Source organism: Vicia villosa, linkage group LG1 (genome assembly GCF_029867415.1).
Source record: "Vicia villosa cultivar HV-30 ecotype Madison, WI linkage group LG1, Vvil1.0, whole genome shotgun sequence".
Taxonomy (NCBI): Eukaryota; Viridiplantae; Streptophyta; class Magnoliopsida; order Fabales; family Fabaceae; genus Vicia; species Vicia villosa.
Genome location: NC_081180.1, coordinates 2,984,600 through 3,007,947, shown reverse-complemented (window position 1 = coordinate 3,007,947; position 23,348 = coordinate 2,984,600). Strand labels below are relative to the sequence as shown.

Sequence of the window (23,348 nt, the reverse complement as noted above, 5' to 3'; positions counted from 1 at the left end):
GTTGCCAAAAGACATCATCATTAATCAACCGAAGAGATCATCCCTTCGTTGGTATCTGACAAACTCAGTAACATATAAGTTTGTAATGTCGTATTATCAACAAATAAATTTGGGGCACCAAGTACATATAGCTTTGGAGCATTTTTCACCATAAATTGGATTTCGCCGAACATGAATGCCAATACATTTGTGATCATTCCTAGGACTACGCAGACACCCTGCTCCAATTCAAAACAAATGCAATATTCATCTTCAAGGTCAAGATCATCTTAAAAGAGAATATATGTTTTCATTTCAAATAGACAGATTAAGAATTACATATGCTTCGCTATCTTAAAAGAACAACTTATCTTTCTAACACCATTTTCCATTTTCAATAGTTTCCCATCTTTTACCTCTTAGAGTGAAAGCATGTTCAACACCAATGGTGAACCAAATAGAATTGCTTAACAATAATAGAAACAATTAGGCACCAGTTAGTTACTATATGACAAGCAACTGCCACCAGATATAGGAAATAGGAAATATTACATAATTGCATCAACTTACCACATCAGCCCCGATACTACTCCACATTCTGCAATAACCTCTGTCCGTATCAAATTGTCCTGCGGTTAAAAACAGAACGATAACATCCACATGATATTTCAACTATGTCAATATATGATATACTTCAAACATTTAATACTAAACAGTGACTGCACGTCAATGTGCGCGGAGCACAAAATTTGATACAGCTAAAACTTAAATTAAAATGTAACACAGATATGTTGCCTCAGAATTGCAGATATGTTGCCTCAGAATTGCAGAATAATATCAGCAAGGCCAAAAAAGCCACTCAGTCCCGAAAGATGGTAATTTGTGATTGTTATCATCACAGGCAACATCTTATGTGTTTATTGAACACTGTGAAAAATGTGTGTCTCATGGCCAGTCCCAAGATGTAAAGGCAACAACGCTGCTCAACAAGGCAATGGAATATGAGACAAGTACCGATGGAGGAATTCTCTCCGAGAAGGGAAAACCATCAACATCAGTTAACATTGTTCTGCATCGTTTACTTGGAGTCATACAAACACAATATCAGTTTGCCTCCATAACAGTTAGGGATTTGGATTAAAATCCCCCGTCAAAAATCAGATCAAATTCAAAGAATAATAAACAGTAAAATTCAAAACAGATCAGTGCATCTTAGGCATATAACAACTTTAATCTCCCTTGCTCTAGTGTAGGTGATTTGAACTCTATCATTGGTGTTCGGGGACATAAGGGACCTCAATTTCGAGCGAGCTAGATTACATATGGAAGATATCTTGAACTGGTCAGATAGCAATAATCTCATCCTTCTCCGTACTAAAGGCAACCGATTGATCAGGTCTAATGGTAGGAAAGGAATACACTACTTTGAAAAACTATTTGACATAGTGATATGTAATCATATCACTTTCCTATTCTCTTTGATTTCCAATGTCAAAACTTAACTTCAGAAATTAGAAAATATGGTCACACCAAAATGATTGTTCAAACATCATTAAAAATGTATGCTGCCAAGTCACAAGCTGAAGTTCCTTAAAAGTGAATTAAAAATTTGAAACAAAATAAAATTTGGTGCATCCATACCTTTGTTAGCACAACAATCAATAACATTGACATCATTCAACAAACTACTAGCATCAATGGCCATAATGAGTCCCTCTTGGGTAAAGAAAAGCTTTCTAAAACTGAGCTAGAGAGAGCTCTTAGTATTGGGGAAGCATTTTGGCAAGAAAAATCTAGAGTTAAGTTACATTGTGGAAGCGACACAAAAATTACAACATTTTTTATCATAACTGGAAGGATTAAACAAATTAACACTAATTCAGTTCAGACTGATTCCAGTTTCTTCGTTAATCCAGTTCAGACTGAAAATCATATAGTTTCACCTTTCACCTATATTTTCACTATCAATAATGAAGTCCAAGACAATGGATTTATTGAAGAAGTAAACCCTTCCTTATCATGATGCCTTCAAGAGACGAAGTTTGTAATGTTGTATTATTAATGAATAAATTTGGTCAGCTTTGGAGAAATTTTCTTTCAAACTTACAGGACCATTATTAAAGAGAAGATGTGTTCAAAGTAGTGACTGAATTATTCACCACAAACTGGATTAGGTCAAACATTAATGTCAATATATTTGTGATCATATATTTGTGATCATTCCTAAAATAGTGGGTGGCAGTCAAATCCGTTAAACCAAAATCCATCCAATCCATCCACTAAATTATCCATCCAATTCATCCATTATAGAAAATATTACTTAATGGATTGGATCTAATCCATCCATTTAAAATTATGGATGGATTCAATCCATCCAACAAATTTTGAAAATCCATTGGATTATTTGATTCTTTATTTTAATTTTAATGGACAATATTTTTAATCAAATAAAATTTATTTATGTTAAAATAAAAACGTTTCTCTCGTAAATTTATTTAATGGACAATATTTTTAATTACTATCTCCGGTCCCATTTATAAGAAAAGATTTTCTTTTTAGATACATTGAATAAATAATGTATCTAGACAGTATGTTGTCCAAATACATTATTTATTTAATGTATCTAAAAAGAGAATTTTTTCTTATAAATGGGACCAGAGAAAGTAGTATTTAAATGCTTGTAACTCATTTAACGGTGTTGTTTCATCCTAAAATTCTTTTGTTGCTTTTGAAAAAAAGTCAAACGCGTCCTTACCAATGCTCTTGTCTCTCAAACTGGAATAAAAGCTTTATAGTCATTACTCTGTTTTTTAACTTTGGCTATATTTCACTAAAATGAAATTTGTGTGTTTGTATTTAAAATTAACTTGTATTGTATTCTACTAAGAATAATGTAATCAGAAAAAAAAAAACTTGTATTATGCTTGTTTGATTTTCTATCAAGGCCCAGAACGAGGTGTATATATATAATTAAAAATTAATTAAAGGAAATATTAAAAAAAACAATTTTCTTTGTAAAAATAGAAAAAAAATTATAAAATTAATTTTATGGATGGATATCCATCCGTTCAAAATAGTTTAATGGATGGATTATATTCTTTAATGGATGGATTGGATTTTTTAAAATAAATTTTAGTGGATCATAATGGATTAATGGATTATTTGAATCCATCCATTAACAATCCAATCCATATCCATCTAATCCATCCATTTTGTCACCCCTATAAAATACTAATGTAGACACCCTACTCCATTTCAGAACCATTGCAATTTAGTGAACCCAATAGAATTGCTTCAAACTCATAGACGACAAATATGCAGGCCACAATTAGTTACTTCTGTGACAAGTGACAAGTGACCACCACAAAATCATTAACATCAGCACCAATACTAATCCACATTCTGCAGTGAACTAAGTCCATAACAATCATCTTGCGGTTAAAAACAGCACACAACATCCTCATGATATTTCAACTATGTCAATACAAACATTTAATAATAAACTATGACTTCACTGCACCATAATAAATAATGCAATTTTTTCAATATGCAGCGCCGCTCAAAATATAATACAACTAGAAAATTAAATTGGCAAACGGACAATTTAATTAGTGAAAGAATATAACACAAAATATAAAAATTTGCACAAACAAAGAACATTAATTTGTTGCTAATTTCAATTTTAGAAAAAACATTATAATTTAAACGAAACACAGATGACGTAGCCTCAGAATTGCAGAATAGTATCAGCAAGGCCGAAAAAGCCATTAAGTCCCGAAAGATGGTAATTTGTGATTGTTATCATCATAGGCAACATCTCATTTGTGTTTATAGAATAACCAATAGTTGATATAAATCAATGAACACTATATGAAAAATGTGTGTCTCATGGCCAGTCCCAAGATGTAAAGGCAACAACGCTGCAAAACAAGACAATGGAATATGAGAAATCCATCAACGTCAGTACATTGTTCTACGAAGTTTACTTGGAGTCATACAAACACATTATCAGTTTGCCACCAATCAAGTTAGGGAATTGGATTAAAATCCCCCGTCACAACAGATGAAACAAAAATCAATTCAAAGAAAACAATCGGAACAAATTCAATGAAATTAAACAACTTGATTCAAGCAATGCAAAAGATCACGCTGATATGTTTAATCTATTTTGGAAATGAAAAATATAAAGCAGCGTAAGAACTAAGTGACAAACTAAAACCTAACACTAATAGATGAGAAAATGATTAGAGAGTAGACCAGGACATATATATCTACCATAAGCAACTTCATTATTTCCTATAAAGCATGAGTACAACTGCCTTGGCAACAATCACCTATGGCCCCAGCGCTACAACTTTTCAGAGAGCTTTTTTAAATTACATTATATCTACCTGTTCTAACAAGGTTAAAGCTTAATAAACTTTAGCCAGAGAGGAAAGGTTAGAATCAAAATTTATTAACTGAAGAGCATCACAATATATTAAACAATTCTCAATATAAAATATTATACCATTTTAAGAACAATGCTCAATATAAAATATTATACCATTATAAGAACAATGCTCAATATAAAATATTATACCATTATAAGAACGAATTTTATTTGAAAAGATTTAATATTTGAGTAGGAAATGATGGCCAGAAGTAAGTCAACTCTTCAATCTGTTAATTCACCCCTAATAGTACTTATCTTACACCTCAAGAAACTTCAACAACTCAACTTGGCTTTCAATGACTTTTTTGAATCTTCAATCTATCATGGAATTTGTGAACTAGTGAATCCCACTTGTCAAAACTAACTTCGCATGATCTTCGCAAACTAACTTCCCATGATCTTCGCAGCAATGAGAACTAAAACGCATTGACATGTCTTCAATCAACAAAAGCTCTTTGTCACAACTAATAAACTAGTCATCCTCTTTGGTCACTATCACTATTAGTCTATCATCCCCTGGATTGCAAGGGCAAGGAAAATTTTCAAAGCTATGATTGAACTACTCACCACAAATTGAATTATGCCAAACATGCATGCCAATACATCAGACACCCTGCTATATTTCAGAACCAATACAATGTCCAACTAAGTTCAAGATCATCTCAAAAACAAAAATATGACTATTAATATCAAACAAATTAAGGATACCATACGCCTCTCCATCTTAAAAGAACAACTTATGTTTCAGCACCATTTTTTGCAAATCATATGTAGGCTATGTTAGTTACTGTTTATAAGAAACCCACCAGAAATAAGGAACACACATAATTGCATCAATTTTCTTTTCCCAAAGCTATGGTTTTGGGGCAAAAAACAGTACGATCCTCATGATGTTTAAACTACGCCAATACACAATATACTCATATACTTCAAACATTTAATAATAAATTGTGACAATATACCATACTAAATAATGCAGTTTTTTCAATGTGTTGCTACAATTCAATCAAGCCCTCTTCATTATCATCAATTGATACATCATGGTTGATACAATTTTAACATTACCCATGACAACTTAACCACCTAAACCAGTATGGACGCATTACCAATAGTAATCAAACGACTTCACTTTTGATTAAAATAGTTGGCAGAAACGACGTGTAACAAATAGATAGAACTTAAAAACTAAAATGGCAATTGGCATACAGATAAAGTAAATTGTGAAAGAATAGAACATAAAAATTGGTTAAAAAATGCCAAAATGAAAAACATTGATTTGTTGCATAATTTTAAGTTTAGATAAGTCACTAAATTCAAATGAAACACAGATATGTCGCCTCAGAATTGCAGAATAGTATCAGCAAGGCCGAAAAGCCAATCAGTCCCGAAAGATGGTAATTTGTGATTGTTATCATCACAGGCAACATCACATCTCACATGTGTTTCTATAATTGCATTTAACGTAAATCAGTCCTAAAAAGTATAAAAATAAAGTGAAAAAATGTGTGTCTCATGGCCAGTCCCAAGATGTAAATGCAACAACGCCGCTCAACAAGGCAATGGAATATGAGACAATTACCAACGGAGGAATTCTCTCCGAGAAGAGAAAACCATCAACGCCAAAAACATAGCTCTTCGACGTTTACTTGGAGTCATACAAACATATTATCAGTTTGCCTCCATAACAGTTAGGGATTTGGATTAAAATCCCCCGTCAAAGTAACAATCCAATTCAAACCATTTCAAAGAATAATAAATAGTAAAATTCAAAACAGATGAGTGCATCAGTGAATTGAACGGTGTCCGCAAGGATACGTAACATATCCATTCGGTTCAAAGTAAAGAAATTGAGATTTAAACATCAGATGCAATTTTCCAAAGAATTTCAGAAACATTCAATGATGAAAATCAAATAGCCTTACAAGCACATTATCAGTTAGCCACCAATCAAGTTAGGGATTTGGATTAAATCCCCCGTCCTAACAGATCAAACTAAAATCAATTCAAAGAAGAAAGTCAGAACAAATTTGATGAAATTAAACAACTTGATTCAAGCAATGCAAAAGATCAGCTTATATGTTTAGGGCCAGTTTGTTTCAGCTTTAAAAAAATGGATTTTTTCTTTGTATTTTTGAAAATAGATTTTCCAAAACCGCTTTTCAAAATATTACAAGTTTTTTTATATTCGTTTTTTCTAAAATGAAACACTAATTTTGATATCCTAGAACATAAACATAGATTATTGAAGACCAAAACTTAGTCAAAATTGCAAGTTTTTCAAAAAGTTGTATTTCAAAAATGATTTTTATGAAAATCTATTTGAAATAGCTTCAAAATTAATTGATTTTTTGAAATTTTGATATCCAATTTTTTTTCTCATAAATAGATGAAATACCTAAAATCACATTTTAAGAATAACTATTCAAACAAAATTTTCATTTGAAGCTTTTATCAAAAGTTTCTTTGTAAATTTTTTTTTCACAAAATTTTGTAACACTATAAAAATCATTTTTAAAAAAAGCCAAAACAAACGGGCCCTTAATCTATTTTGGAAATGAAAAATATAAAGCAGCATAAGAACAAAGTGACACACAAAATCCTAACACTAATGATTGAGAAGATGATTAGAGAGTGGAGCAATGACTACGGAATTATACTAGTTGGTAGTTGGAAATTAGGTTTATGGCTCTGTACATGGGCTTTTGATCCAACCAATGCCAGGACGTAACCAGTTTCAAAGATTTCCCATCTTCTACAATCAGCTGCGTTAGTTACTGTTATGACTAGAAACCCACCAGAAATATGAAATACCCATAATGGCATCAATTTCCCAATTCAGTACAGAAACTACTCCTCCACAAACATTGTTTTGCAATTAAAAACAGTAGGATCCTCATGGTGTTTACACTATGTCAATACACGCTATACTTCAAACAATTAATAATAGACTGTGACTACACTGCACCATACTAAATAAAGCAGTTTTTTTCAATGTGCTGCTACCGACACCCTTCATTATCATCATTTGATACATCATAGTTAATACATCATAGTTGAATAGTTGATACATCATAGTTGAATAGTTGATACATCATAGTTGATATACTTATAACAACTCCCATAGTAACTTAATCACCTAAACTGTTTTTTTTTCAAGAGGCATTAACAATAGTAAAAATAGAATTCGAACGATTTCACTTTTGATTGAAATAGTTAAAAGAAATGACGCACAACAAAGAGATACAACTAAAAAAATTAAAATGGCAATTGGCATAGAGATAAAGTATATTGTGAAAGAATAGAACATAAAAATTGGTTAAAATATTGCACAAACGAAAAACATTGATTTGTGGCATAATTTCAAGTTTAGATAAGTCACTAAATTCAAATGAAACACAGATATGTCACCTCAGAATTGCAGAATAGTATCAGCATGGCAGAAAAGCCAATCAGTCCCGAAAGATGGTAATTTGTGATTGTTATCATCACAGGCCTGTGCAAGCAGAATATTCGTTATTATCAGCTTATATTCGTTTTTTCTATAATTGCATTTAACGTTCTAAAAAAAATGGAAAAAAATGTGTGTCTCATGGCCAGTCCCAAGATGTAAAGGCAACAACGCTGCTCAACAAGGCAATGGAATATGAGACAAGTACCGACGGAGGAATTCTCTCCGAGAAGAGAAAACCATCAACGCCAGATAACATAGTTCTACGACGTTTACTTGGAGTTATACAGACACATTATTAGTCTGCCTCCATAACAGTTAGGGATTTGGATTAAAATCACCCGTCAAAAATCAGATCAAATTCAAACCATTTCAAAGAATAATAATCAGTAAAATTCAAAACAGATCAGTGCATCAGTGAACTGAATGGTATCCGCAAGGATACGTAATATATCCATTCGGTTCAAAGTGAAGAAATTGTGATTTAAACATCACACGCACTTTTCCAAAGAATTTCAGAAACATTCAAAGATGAAATTGAATAGACTTAATTCGAATGTGTGTCTCATGGCCAGTCCCAAGAGGTAAAGGCAGCGACGCTGCTCCACAAGGCAATGGAATATGAGACAAGTAACGACGGAGGAATTCAATCCGAAAAGAGAAAACCATCAACATCTGTTAACATTGTTCTGCGACGTTTACTTGGAGTCATACAAACACAATTTCAGTTTGTCTCCATAACAGCTAGGGATTTGGATTAAAATCCCCCGTCGAAACTAAAATCAATTCAAAGAAGAAGAAAATATACAATTGAAAACAATCGGAACAAGTTGAATGAAGTTAAAAAAACTTAATTCGAGCAATGCAAAACATCACGCTGATATTTTGGAAGTGAAAAAATAAAGCGGCGTAAGAACTAAGTGACGAACAAAACCCTAACGCTAAAAGATGAGAAGATGAGAATTAGAGAGTAGAGCAGTGGCTACAGATTTATACAGTACTAGTTGGAAAATAGGGTTTAATCTATGGGCTCTGTACGTGGGCTTTTGATTTAACCAATGCCCCCAAATTAAGGAGAATTTTGCCTGGCACCTCAAATAGCATGCAATTTTACCCTAATATTCCTAAACTAATAAAATTAACTTTTTACAAAAAAATTTGTTTGGCTTTATTTTAGTTTTTTAGTGGAATTTATTCTACTATACCCATTTTTTTTTAAAAAAAATTATGAAATTTTACTAGATTTACTAAAATGTTTGTATCAAAATTACGTGTTTTTACCAATTTTTAGAGTTCTAACCAATTTTTAGAGTTCTTGATTAATGATCTTGGAGGTAGGTGTTGCACCCTAAAATTTGTCCACCAATATTAATATCCAATTGGTTTTCATACCACATTCATATGCATATTGTAATACGGTGGGAGAACTGACTATTTTAAAATGTGCGGATAGCAAAAGTCGCCACCGACTTTTATTTTATCCAATTTATAAAAAGGCTAATAGAACAGAAAAAAAACTTTTTTAAAAGAGATTGAGTTCGGGGTAGGTTATATAAATGGAAGGTGTAAGCAGATCCGACCCTGTGCCTGTGCAACCTGCCCCACAGCACAGGGCCTCAAATGGTTCGGGGCCCCAAATATCTATCTACAGTTTAATATTACTTTTAAGAACATGAGACAATGATAACAGTAGCATAGTGATTTATTTGTTTTTTTTCTAACAGAGGAGGGTTTGATCCTTTCAGTTTTATTTTTTTAATCATATAGTTTTATTCAACAATAAACATTTCATATAGTTCAAGTGCAAACCGTGAATTAACCCTTTGGCTATTAAGTTTTATGAATATTTTATGTTAAAGTAATATATGTTATATACTTAAAGATGCTTTATTTAATTTATCAATATATTTTTCAAATTCGTTCCATTTTATTTTATTATAGGCCCTATTGTTAAAATAGAACAGGGCCTCTAACTACTATGGGTCGGCCCTGGATGTAAGCACCATTTGTATCCATGGTTATCCATGGGCTCTTAATTGCTTAACTCACTTTGTTTTCAAAAATGTTTGAAGTGTGGAAAAAGAATTTTGTTTAAGGAATTTAGCTTGTAAATAAGCGTAGCCTTTTTGAAAATTGATTTTGAAAAGAGTGGGAAAAAGAGTTTTGAATTCTGAATTTGAATTTGAAAAAAGAGCTAGCAATTAAAAAACAATTACCCTTAAGTTTAGAAAAATTGTTCTTTTAGACTTTAATGGGAAAGGGCTATCCATACCATAAAGAGGGCAGATAGTCCTTTCATTGGATTTGAAAAGGGTCATTGAGGTTATCGTTCGCCAAAGACTGTCCCTGCCATAAAGAGGGCAGGTAGTCTTTAGGGAAGGATAGAATAGTCATTAATCTTTTTAGGCATCATGCGAGGATACCTTAGCAATCGGGACAATCATCATGTTTTTTTCCGAGGCAGCATCGAGGGACTAGATCTCATATGATGATTTCAATGATTAAGGCAACTCTTGCTTTAGGTATCCTCGGAATCGAGGGACTTGACTATTTTTTGAATCACAAGGCAATAAGGAAACATGAAGGGTTACCCTAAAGGTGTGTGGGTGCACAATCATGTGGTTCGATTCGAATATTTTTCTTATAATTAGTGAGCTAATTTATTTTAAACAAGGCTTGCACTCCCTAAGATTACTAACCATAGCAGAAAAATAAAACAGTTTAATAGTCCTACGCTATTACAATAAACACCTGTATGCGGAAAATTAAAGGCAGAAAAATAAACCTAATTACTATTACAATAAAACCCTTGAAGGGTAACAGAAAATAAAAGGCAGAAAGAAAGGTAGAAAACTTTTTGTACATGGCTTTGGGCAGATACATTATAAATCACGAATTATATTATAAATCATGAATTATAAAATAATAAGGCAAAAGACAAACGAAAGGTATTGATAAAAATAAATTAAAATAGAAACAGGGTTTAAAAGCCTAAGGGAAAAAGACTAAGGGAAAAGCCTTATGGCTAAAAAGAACCTTGACCTACAGTGAATAAACAATCTTTACATTACTGATATTCACATGATTTTGATTAAAGGCTAAACAAAAAAAAAACTAAAATTAATCCTAAGTTGTTTAACTAAAATTACTCTGAAATTAATTAGCCTAAAATTATTTAATTAACCTAAAACAAAAATTAATTGAATTACTAACCTAAAATTAATTATTAAGATAACCTACGATTAATCTAATCCTAAAATTAGTTATTTAAACTAACCTAATTAAATCAAGTTAATTCTAATTACTAATTAAGTTTAATATGTTAAAACCTAAAGTTATTATCTAACTAAAACAAAAGAATAATTAAAGAAAAAAGAAAAAGAACAAATAAAAATAATAGGATAAAGACAAAACCTGGGCGTGTGATCAAGTGTGGTAATGTCTGGAGGGTGTTTGATGGTCAAGCGCGTTCAGGACCCTTGGATTGGCATCAGTGCAGATCTTGTGGTGAAAAACGTAGGTGCATCGTGTGCGTGCTTGAGAGTGTAGCATTGGATCTGTGAATCAAACATTTCATAAAAAAATATAAGACGTCTCCTGGGCTCGAACCCAGGTCTTGGGGATTACAAGCGTCCATTCACTTCCATCCAGCTGCGTCTGATACGTTGTAAACAATGTGCCTCGAATAACATAAACATAAAACAAAGTGAGCAATGAGAAATTCAAAAGCTAAGTCAGCGCTGGGGCCCATGTACCAATGCGCAGACCAATGGAAAAAGGAGAGAATGGTTCAAACCTTTTGACCGGCCAATCAGCAGCAGAGAGAGACAACTTCTTTTTGACCAGCCACTAAGATTCATGCGCGTGTGAAAAGAGGGACCCAGGGCACTATTCATCATCCTCTCCGCAGATACCTGCGGATTTCTCCATGGTTTTAGCTGCGAGTTTTGCTGCGTCTTTTCCTTCCACTCTACAACACTTCAAAATTTCAACAAAACACCGTTAGCAAAAACATATGAGTGCCCAAGTTTACTAATTGGAGGTCCAAGAATCCAATGGTGCCGTTGTTTTGATCTATAACTGTCTAGATCTTGCAAACCGAATCACCAAAGCTCCATGCCCTAGCCATGGTGGATCTTGGTATACACGCTAAAACTTCATTCCAACGCTTCAAATGCTCCCTAAATATTCTCAAGAACTCAAAAACATGATTAGTTTAGATTAAAACATGCTAAAAATACATGACACGAAAAATCAAACATGTATGTCAATGATGAACGTGGCAAGTGCGTTTCAAACGTTCTACAAATCATCCATTAACTCGACCTTACTCTTTTATGCCTCAGAAGTTGAATGGAACGGCTGGAATGTCCTGAACTTTGTGGGACCCAAGCTTGCTTGTGTTGTCTTTTTGAAGAGTGGTGCAACTTTGTAAACCATGTTCCTCAGCCAGGTTTTCCCTCCCTCTCTTGCTGAACGTGTTTTTCATATATAGGAGAGCCTATTAGGGTTTTTCAAGTGGGCTTGGATCCTTTTTCTTATTACTTGGAATTTTGAAGAAAAAAATAACATGAAAATTCCTATTTTTAGATATTTTCTTCATAACCTAGCTTTAAACGTTTTTGGACCTTCATAGTTTTAATATGGGCCTTTAAAGGATTAAAAATAAAACCATATGATTTAATTCACTTATATCACATTTTATTTAATTTATTTTGTCTTTAATTGAATAAAATTCAAATAAATGTAAATAAAAGTGAGAGAAATGTGAACATGGGTTTAAGGGTCATTATTTAGGTCATTGATGATTTTGAAGTCCAAGTCTTAGGCCCATAAGTTCAAAACATCAAGCTTCTTCATTTTGCACTTCATGCATTTCTTCAAAATCGCCCAACTTGTGCATGCCATAACTCCCTCAATTTTTATGATATGAAAGAGTTCTAAGACTTTTTGGAAAGCTCAAGATGTCCTCTACAAGCCACTTTGGAACCTTTTTCCCATTTGGGGATTTTATCTTGATGATATAGCTTCTGAGAAAAAACTGCTTTTTGCGAGCTTCTAGAAGGTCCTGTAATGTATTTGCTCATATCTCTCAAATGGTGTATTTCCTGACTTTGGGCCCAACATCAAAGTTGTAGATAATAAAATTTCCTTGAGAATGAGCTTTAGTTGGGGAATTTTTGAGAAAGTATGAGAGAAATATGATTGGTCAAAATTGGGTTGACTTTCTCCTTAAAGCCCTAATTTAGCAACTTGTACCTTTGTTGATTTCTGATCTTTCCTAGATGAATCGTGATCAAATCTTGATCAAATGATGAATCTAACATGAAAATGTTGATGTTGACCAAAAATCAGGAGTTTTGACTGTATTTTGACCACAATTGACTTTTAGGTCAAATTGGTCGACTGTTGACCATTTGAACTGTTGACTGAGCGATCTTATGAATCAGAGCTTGAAACTTGGCATGAGGATACTATGGGACATATGAGAGTCCATGGAGTCCACTTGAGGTATCAGAAAATGATTTTAATTTGAGAAGATCAAAACCCTAGTTTGAGGGTTGTTGTTTAGAAGAGTGTACATTCAGTCAAGTCCTGAACCTTTGATATTCAAATGAGCTTGAGTATGAAAATGTGGTGGGCAAATTTTGGGGTATGACACATATCTCATATAGGTCATTCACTTAATGCATTCATTCATATCATTGATATTGTCCAAGAAATTTGATAAAAAAAAGGAGCTGAGGTTGAGAAAATTCTTGGTTAAGAAGAATCAGATCTGAGGTCTCATTGTAAGGCATCATCTCCATTGACATTCTCCTAAGATCAGGGTTTCATTATCTCCAAGTCAAAGCTTTAATGAAAAGATATAATCTTCAGGTTCATCTGGCTTCCCTAACTAAGATTTTGACCGAAGTCAACTCAGTTGACTTTCTGGTCAAATATTTAATCAAGAGATGACATCTGATTGGAAAATATGGGTATCTTGAGGAAATATTCAGTGGATTTCATTTGGTTAAAGACTGATTGAAAATTGGACTGGAAACGGATTAATTAGGAAAATTCATCTGGAACTGAAAAATCAGGACAGTTGACTTTTTGGTCAAAGTCAAGGTCAATTGTCAAAAATTGAAGGTTGGTTGAAAATTGGTCAAGAAAAGTCAACAAAATAAAATAAAATCAGGAAATGGCCAAACTTTCCAAAATTGGAAAAGATAGTTGAAATGGGAAATTACTAAAAATAGAAAGTTTGAGACTTAGAATTTTTGAGAGTTTTCAGAATGATTGATCAGCATACTTCATGGCTAATTTCCACGTGGATTTAGGCATTATTTCATGAAAACATCAACATCAAAATTACTCATCTCATAGCCCTCTACAACTTTGTAGTTGGGAAGATTTTCATTGGAAGCCTAGATCAAAAGATATGAAGCTAAGAAGTTGGAAGAATCAATTGAGTCTAAGTCATGTTGCTGGGAAAGTTTCTAAGCATAGCGCAACATTTCTACAAACATTTGGTGAGCCATTTTCAAATTCATTTTTAAGGAGTTTTAAGCACCCAATTGAATCAAACTCAATATCAATATGTTCTCCTCCATGTCATCTATGCAATAAACCCAAGATCAACTTAATTGGAGAGGTATTGAGTAAATTAGGAAAGCTCGAAGTCTTGATCATGCAAAGACATCTTGTGACATATGGCCAAGCACAAAAAATTCCAAGCACGCGAAGCATTTGGTCGAATAGGTGGTGGGCCAATTTGAATTCAATTTTTAAAGGAATACAAGCATCTCTTGAATCCCATTCCAATTACACCATGAACATCTCCATACCCTCTTTCATTTGACACCAACCCCGTGACTTTTGCTTAAGGGGAGAACAAGATGCAATGCCTCAAAGTCAGGCCCTCGCAAGAAGCATATTTTGATAAGGACACGAGGGCAAGTTAATACGCGCGCGTGACCAATGGGTCAAGGCTTCTTTCAATGGACATTTTGACCAAGTTCCAGGCTATATTTCTCAATCATCCCAACAAAATTCTTGTTCAGTCCTAGGTGCTCTTTCATTTAAGCATAAGATCTCGCCAAGATAATGTTTAAGGAATGAGGGGCAGCTACTCAAAGTGAGCATAGTGAATGTGTGTTTGATGCACAAAGCATCAACTAACATCTTGCAGCATGAAGTCGCACGTGGGATATCAAACCCCAACCTTTTTCCAAATTTAGCCATGCATGATTATGAGTTGAAGAAGGATTCCAAAGAAGATTACTCCAATGGCAAAACTTGTGCACTAAGTTTTAAGGAGAAAATATCAACTACTTGCATCCATACCATAACATCCAATACGCCTCACATATAAAACAAAAGCTCAGCTTCACAATTGAGGGGAGGCTCCACACTTTTCTTTTTTCAGTTTTCAGAATCTCATCACTCTCTCATCTTCTCTCTTCGTTCTCTCTCTCTCCATTTTGTTACAACCTCATAACAAACTTCTTCATCACCTTCAACCACCACCACAAACCTTCATCAATCCAACCTTGAACCACCACTGCAACGAATCTCTCATTCAAATATCATCTTCATCCCCATGAATCTGTAGCAACTTCACCATCATCAACCTCCATTAATCGTCATCATTTTATAGCCAACATCATCGAGTTTCATCTCTGAACATCATCATCGTCATCAAGTTCCGTCCATCTTTAGCATCAACATCAAGACAAGGATTTTGAGTTTATTTCTCAAAATCTAAGTTCAACTCCATTCATAATATGTGTAAAGAATCAAGGAGTGGAGGAACGCAACTTGTAGAGTTTTTGTTTCTTCCTCGACTCAAGATTCAAACAGGTAAGCTCCAAATTTTTCTCAACATATCAGAACATTCATGACCAGAAGCATATAGATAGATGTGTGTTATCTTGATTGAATTCATTTTTGCGATGTGATGTATGTTATATGTGGCGTTTTGGTGTTTTGATGTTGCAACAAGGCATAGTAGTATGAGATATGATATATGTGATGAGTAGCCTAGGTGTTAGCGAAGTCTTTGAGTTAGGGTTCATGAAATATGGCTCGGTTTAGATCTTTGAGGGAGAATGAAAAGAAATGAACGTTAGATTTGGACTCAGTGTGAAAAATCGAGCGAGGTGGGGATCATGTTTACGATTTCTGAATGTTCATAGGGAGCTCCAACGAGGTGAGTGCCGGAGAAGATGATCGAAATGAGAGCTCCGGTTAGGTCCCTTTTTAGTTTTGTGTGTGATACAGGTGATGACGTGGCGCTGCGTTATTTGGTTAATCCCCTAACTTTTTGCACTATTATCTTCAACTAATGATTGGGAATGAGGTGTCAGCTTAGGAGTGGCTCAGGAAATCGTTTTTGTTTTATTCAACTTAAGCCTTGCTTGACCCATTGATAGGAGGTCTTTATTATGATTTGGTCATGTTTTATTTTCATGCTACATGTATAATGATTAAAAGATGGAACGAATAAAAAAGGGAATAATAGTAGTGTAGTAGTGAGCTGGGCCACACATATGAATAGATGGGCTTAGTGCCTTTACTTCATCCACCCCCAATTTCAGGCCCAGATGCCATTGTAACATGATTCTAGTTCTTTTAAGTATTACTTTCTCATCCCTATGCTATGGCAGATTTTAGTTTTATGCCAATTTGTTTCTCTTTTAATTTTGTATTCATAAATCTCTTTTAATTCAAATAAAAAATAAATAAAAATATGTTTTAGATAGCATTTTGTGTGTAGATAAATGTAATTTTTTTTGTAGAATTTTAGAATTTCTTTTTCTATTTTTAATAAATATTTTTCTTCAATGTGTTCATATTTTCTCATGTTTTGGTATGTTTTACAAGATATTTGATTAGAAGCCTTAGGATTAAAGTTTTGCTATTAATTTTGGTATACTTTCTTTAGCGACATATGTAGGATACTTTGTATATAAAAATTCCTTTTTAACTCCACTTTTTGACTAAATTTTGGTTTAGGTGTAAAAGCTTTATTCATGTATGTTTGAAAACAATAGTTAATAGCTACTAATTATTGATCCTTCATCCTTTTTAGCTATGTCCTTTGGGTTTCAATTGTATTAATCCTTCTTGATTAAGAGTGGATTAGGTTAGAGACTTCATTAAGTCACCTACCTTGGGTTTCACTTGCTTTTCTTTTTGCTTATCTCTTACCTTGCTTACCATGTTCCCTTAGGGTGGTGACTTCAATCTTCATTAAGATTAGTCATATAGAATAACTTAGGTTAGATTCTATGCATGTTAACATAGGTAGAGATTCCCTTATCCTTGACCCTAGAGCCATTAGTATGATAATACTAGGATAGTTAGAGATGTAGGTTCCCTTTGTGCATAAAAACAAAAATCAATAAAACACAATAAAATACTTAATAAAGGTTGAAAACAATAAAAAAGGGAATGTAAGCTCTTGTCTCTCTTTCTTTAGGGAATCACTTAAGTGGAAGTTCCCAACCTAAAAAACACCAACCAAGAGTCGCTCGAGCCTCGCTTACTTAAGGGAGTCACTCGAAATGCTCGACGTACTTTTTTTTTTTTGCTTTTAAGAGCAGGTTACTTCCACTTCATTCCCAGCATAAGTCTCTAAAGGTCGAGCAGCGGAGTGTGATGTAACTGTTCACTAAAAAAACCAACAAACAATAAAAAACATAGAAAATCTTGAGCAGAACTACGACGCTCTGATTCTTCTCAAGAGGATACGTAGGCATAAAGGCAACTCTAGCGAGCACAATAATTATTAAAAAACTTTAGGTTTAATCATGCATTACATTAGTAATAGATACACCCTTTAGATAGAAACAAGCATAGGTGGATACCGTCGATTACGACGGGCGTGAGGGGTGCTAGCACCTTCCCCTTGCGTAACCGGCTCCCGTACCCTGTTCTCTGGTAGAAAGACCTTGTTCTTATTTCGAGTTAGGTTTTCTGATATTCCTTTCCCTTGATGGGATGAATATATTAGTGGCGACTCTGATTCATTTTTCGCGGTAGCGACAGTAGGAGGGAGTGTTTTTCCTACACATTCATTTCAGATCAACAGAACGTAAGAATTTCTAAGTTTAGTAGGTTCTTAAGAAGAAATAATTTCCGATAAGCTAACTCACAAAAATTGCTTCCACTTGCTTTAATCAGAATTCTAGTCTGGTAATTTAGCTAAGAAAATCCCACTTTCAAGTAGAGTCTTAGGTTTTAGATTCAGCGGGATTGTTTAACTCAGGATTAGTTTTTCCAAACAATTATCAGATATCCCTTCATTATAAATTGTAAGTCTTTAACTCATGGGGAGTTTAAGCTAAACAAAGAAAGTTTTCTTTTGTATTTTAAATTCAATTATGATATTACCTTGTAAAATTATTACATCAAAATACATGATTTTGTCATCATCAAAAAATGGGAGAATGTTAGAGCAAGATTTGGCCATGCACCTTATCTCTAAGTTTTGATGATAGCAGCACATGTATTTTATATGTAAACAATTTTGTTTCTAATGTTTTCTTGAGTGTGCAGATCAGAAGCTCTGTATGATTTAGGATTGTTGTCTAAAGAATTATCAGAGATGTTGTCGTTAGAAATATTATTCGCTTCAATTCTAAAGTAACATCAGTAGTTCTATGGAATGCTGAATGTTAATTAGAATGGGATCTCCTATGTACTTCTCAACAAGATGCTGCTTCAAAAGTCTCAAGTGTCTCAAGAAGAAACAGGTCAACAAGAAGCTGTTGCTTCAGATCAGAAACAAAATCTACATCAGATACAAGTCGTTCCTTCAAAGATCAGATGTCAAGATATGTTTGTCAGAAGAGATGTTGCTCGTTACTCTGAATACATAGTCAAGATTATTTTATACAAATCAGAAATACAGATTAATTGATGACTCTTGTTCAGATATATAGACGTGCTCCTGAGATACGTTGTTGCATTATTATCTGAACACATTGTTTTATTCTGAAAGACTCTAACATTATTGCTTGTATAGCTCGTGTTATCTTACTCTCAAATATAATCAGTTATCTTTTCATATACATATTTAATCTAGGAAGTCCTGCGTCGTACTTCAAAAAGGTTGCTGTCATTATTTATGAAAGACACATTTATGTTCATTTTGGTTTTAATGTTCTTATGCTATATATCCTAACAAATTAGTTTATGAAATACTCATCGGATATATCATAAGAAGAACAAAGAAAAGAAAGTGATCACTTCCAAGCTTACTACTTCAGAATCAAAAGTACATCATTTGAATATAAGATTAAGAAAATTTCTCAAGAAGATTCAATACAACGGTCTGCTCAACAACTCACACTTATCAAGATGTTCGTAATATTCAAAAGATGTCTTCCACGCCATCATGTCAAATATGCAAGCTACAAGCTAAGGAAGTAACATGTTCTACTATCCAACACATACACTTATATTTGTTGGAAAGTAACTGTTGGCTTTAAGAAAAAGTCTCGAGTATCTTCACAATGTCTCTTTCTCTAAAGACTATAAATGAAGATTAAGACTTCAGAAGAAATGCTGCTAGAAAGTGTACAACCAAAGTTGTTGAATGCCAATAGCCAAAGCCAAAGATATTGATCGTCGCGAATGCTAAAGCTGCAATGCTACTATAAAATGCAAAGAAGGCAAAGCTTAATCAACGCAAAGCAAAAGTCGTTGCAACATTTTGAAGCTGAAGCTAAAGAGAAAAAGAAATAAGAGAAAGAAGATTACTACAAGATGCAAATCAACAGTTTATCATTTACATCTCTATAGAATCTTGTAAAAGCAAAGAGCTTTTGCTTATATCTTACTTAACACTTTTGTGTTGTTTTTGTACTTAAATATTTTGTGTAATTTGCTTTATAGAAGCAATCATATAAACACGACAGATAATCAATTTCTATTGGTTGTTCCTTGAGTGACCATTTTGAGTGACCATCATGGGAAATATTCTTTAAGGGACCAGTTGGGTCAGAATTATTAAAAGAGTCATTGATCGTTATATCTCTTAGGGGGCCAGTTGGGTCAAAATTCTTAAGAGAACACTAACGAAATTGATCAATGTGTCTTAGTGGAAAATCTTCTTAAGGAAACCAATTTGGTTAGAATTCTCAACAATGTCATTGATCATTATATCTCTTAAGGGACCATTTGGGTCAGAATTCTTAAGGGATCACTAACAGGGATCACTAACAGAATTAATCAATGTTTTGATGGTTAGTCATTGACAGTTGGCCCATGCAATTGTAATCATTTATATGATTAGTGGATTAAGTCATTTTCTAAGGCAAAATTATCTTGGCGGGTGGAGAGGACTAACCTTTTCTAAAGGGAACTTGGATAAATGAATGTGTCATCTTTCTCTATATTACATACGCTGATGTTTATCTTAAACGAATATTTTTCAAAAAGGGAAAAGTTTGGAAAATCCAATTCAAACCCTCTTTCTTGTGTTTTTCTCTATCTTCAATTGATATCAGAGCCCGACTCTGTTATTGATTTTTGAATTAAACATTTAACTGTGTAGAGAAATCTAATTTGAGAAAAATGTTTAGCTGCAAAGAAAGAAATAATTCATGTTCCAAACTATTGAATCTTCACTAGAATTCAAATATGAAGATTATGCTTGTCATGAAAAAGGATTTCTCAGGTAGCAATGAACCTTGTTTGCAGATGTTTTCAACGATCAGATTAGTCTACCGCTGACTTTCTCAATATTGCTCAGTAGGAGCTTTTTCGTGTAAAGAAGAGTGAACATGTTAAATGGTATGTTGATGGGGATGTATCTAAGATGAAATATAGAAATATGATAAAGAATTATAGAAATATATAATGGTTAGTAAGATTTTGCAACATAATGCGGTTTGGTTTGGTTTGTAAAATACAAACCGCAAACCGAACCTAACCGTGCAGTTTTATTAAAAAAACTCTCAAACACATTCGAACCAAATGCGGCTTTTTGCGGTTTCGGTTTGGTTTGGTCCGGTTGACAGTTTTTTATTGGACCGATTTGATTTTGAACACCTTATTAGACAATGTTGTCTCCGACAATTTGGAGGCTCTTTCCAATTTTAAAAATTGGCCCTAATAAAAAGGAAGGTAGAGAAATAATACTACCTCTGTCCTAAATTATAAGACATTTTGGTCATTTCACATAAATTAAGAAAGACAATTTTTTTAAAAGTAAGTGAAATGATGTATAACTTTACAAAAATGTTCTTCAATAATTACATTGGAAACCGAAATTAATAGAGTATGAAAAAAGAATAGTAATAAATGATAGGAGGTATATTGGAAAAAATTGTATTAATGTTCCATTGGAATTGTAAAGTGAATTATAATCTGAGACAAATATTTTCTCCAAAGCGTCTTATAATTTGGGACGGAAGGAGTATCACATTTTACACTTGTTTTGGTAAAATAATACATTTAAATAATAAAAAATGTAGATACCGCAGGTTGAACCATTGACCTTTGAGTAAAAAACAAACTTTTTTTTACCACTACGCTAATTCACTAACATTTCATATTAAGTTGAACAACTAATATTTATATATTTATTTTAAATTTATAATTTATAAAAAATAATTTTGAGGTCTTTGTTATTTAGAGGCCTGATTGCCATAACCCAAAGCTAACCCTAATCTTAGATCCTTGAATAATGATAATGATGTACTTTAGTTTGTCAAAAATGTCATAGAGTTTATAGAGTTTAAGGTAATAGATGTATCTGTGAAGCACAATATAGATGATCATGAAATTGTAGATGCAAGTGAGTTATGTACTAACATTGATGACGATGATGTACAATGCATTGGTTTTGGAAGTGCAGATGTTGACGTTAACGATGATTGTAATGTTGGTGATGAACATAATACTGAAATTAATGATGAACATGTTAAAAAAATAATGGTGATTGTAATATTGTTGACGACTCATATGTATATGTATTGGAAGAACATTTATTCTAAAAGAGAGAAAAGTTTGTTTGGAATCCGATAAAAATCATCAAGTGAGATTATATTATTTTAAGATGGAGATCCTATCATACTAAATTTAATTTAATGTATTATATTATTAATTTATTTAAATATATAAATATTTTTTAAATATATTTGTACAATTTAATTTGTTTCAATAAGATTTTTATATTATAACAAAAAGTCAATATAATATATTTTTAATTTTTATAATAAGTTGCTTAAATAATTAAAAAAATATAGTTAAACTTTATGTAACTGAAAAGTGTAAAATAATACATAATTATAAAAGAAACCATTTAAAAACTCATATGTGTTTGATAAAAATTGTCGTTATTAAATGATTTTTCAATCCATAATAGTACAAAATTGTTTGAAGAGTAAACTTTTCTTATACTAAAATTTACGCTTCTATGAACTTGCAGACTGTACATCTTAGCAAACCAAAACCTCCATTGAAGGTGTGCAATAAGCGATGAATCAGAGAAGAGAAAGAGAGAACGATAGATTTGCATTGAATCGAATGAAAGGAAAGTTAGTTACAAAAGTGGTTATATACTCTAACCATAAATCTAACTAACTAAGTAGGAGAGTCTAATTACATGCAGTGACACCCAAGCTATTACTGTGTGGACTCATTCTCCTCATGCAAAGTGGAAACGTTATCTTCATGCAACGTAGGGCTAGTGTGTAAGTCTGCTAATACCCTCCCGCAAGCTTGAGGTTGGTAAATATCAACCAATCCAAGCTTGGTGAGACACTCAACGAAGGGACGTGGACCAAGGGCCTTGGTGAAGACATCTGCTGCCTGGTCACGAGAAGGAACAGGGAGAAGACGCATAACACCAGCTTGAATCTTTTCTCGTACCAGGTGACAATCAATGTCCAAGTGTTTGGTGCGTTCGTGGAAGACAGGATTTGCAGAGATATGGATGGCACTTTGGTTGTCGCAATATAAGACCGGGAGTCTAGAAGGGTGTTGCTGAAGATCATGTAAGAGATAGCACATCCATTGAAGTTCCCGCGTGGCTACAGCTAAAGCACGATACTCAGCTTCAGCTGAGGAGCAACTAACAGTGATTTGTTTCTTAGATTTCCAAGAAACTAGGGATTTGCCAATAAAAAAGCAATACCCTGAAATGGAACGTCTTGTATCAACACAACCACCCCAATCTGCATCACTAAAACCCAGGATCTGCAAATCAGAGGAAGCAGATAAGAAAATGCCACGAGCTGGTGATTGTTTTAAGTAACGAAGCACACGAGTAGCAGCTCTATAGTGTGCATCTGAAGGTGCACTCATAAACTGGCTAAGTTGTTGTGTAGCAAATGCAATATCGGGCCTTGTGGTGGTGAGATAAATTAGCCTACCAACCAAGCGACGATACGCAGTAACATCAGCTAAAGGAGAACCATTGTCTTGAGAAAGACGAATAGAGGCATCGAGAGGAGTTGAGACTGGTTTGCAACCAGTGAGACCTGC

The 23,348-nt window shown here is 33.4% G+C and overlaps 4 non-coding genes across 4 annotated transcripts; all 4 read right to left on the bottom strand.

The window, feature by feature from the left end:
• Positions 1-792: 792 nt before the first annotated feature.
• Positions 793-884, bottom strand: LOC131645301 (small nucleolar RNA SNORD96 family). Its single transcript, XR_009296931.1, has one exon. It is a non-coding gene; the product is annotated as a small nucleolar RNA SNORD96 family (small nucleolar RNA).
• Positions 885-3,701: 2,817 nt separating this feature from the next.
• LOC131645304 (small nucleolar RNA SNORD96 family) lies at positions 3,702-3,793 on the bottom strand. Its single transcript, XR_009296934.1, has one exon. It is a non-coding gene; the product is annotated as a small nucleolar RNA SNORD96 family (small nucleolar RNA).
• A 1,954-nt stretch (positions 3,794-5,747) lies between these two features.
• Positions 5,748-5,838, bottom strand: LOC131645300 (small nucleolar RNA SNORD96 family). Its single transcript, XR_009296930.1, has one exon. It is a non-coding gene; the product is annotated as a small nucleolar RNA SNORD96 family (small nucleolar RNA).
• A 1,980-nt stretch (positions 5,839-7,818) lies between these two features.
• On the bottom strand, positions 7,819-7,909 carry LOC131645305 (small nucleolar RNA SNORD96 family). Its single transcript, XR_009296935.1, has one exon. It is a non-coding gene; the product is annotated as a small nucleolar RNA SNORD96 family (small nucleolar RNA).
• Between the last annotated feature and the right edge of the window lie 15,439 nt (positions 7,910-23,348).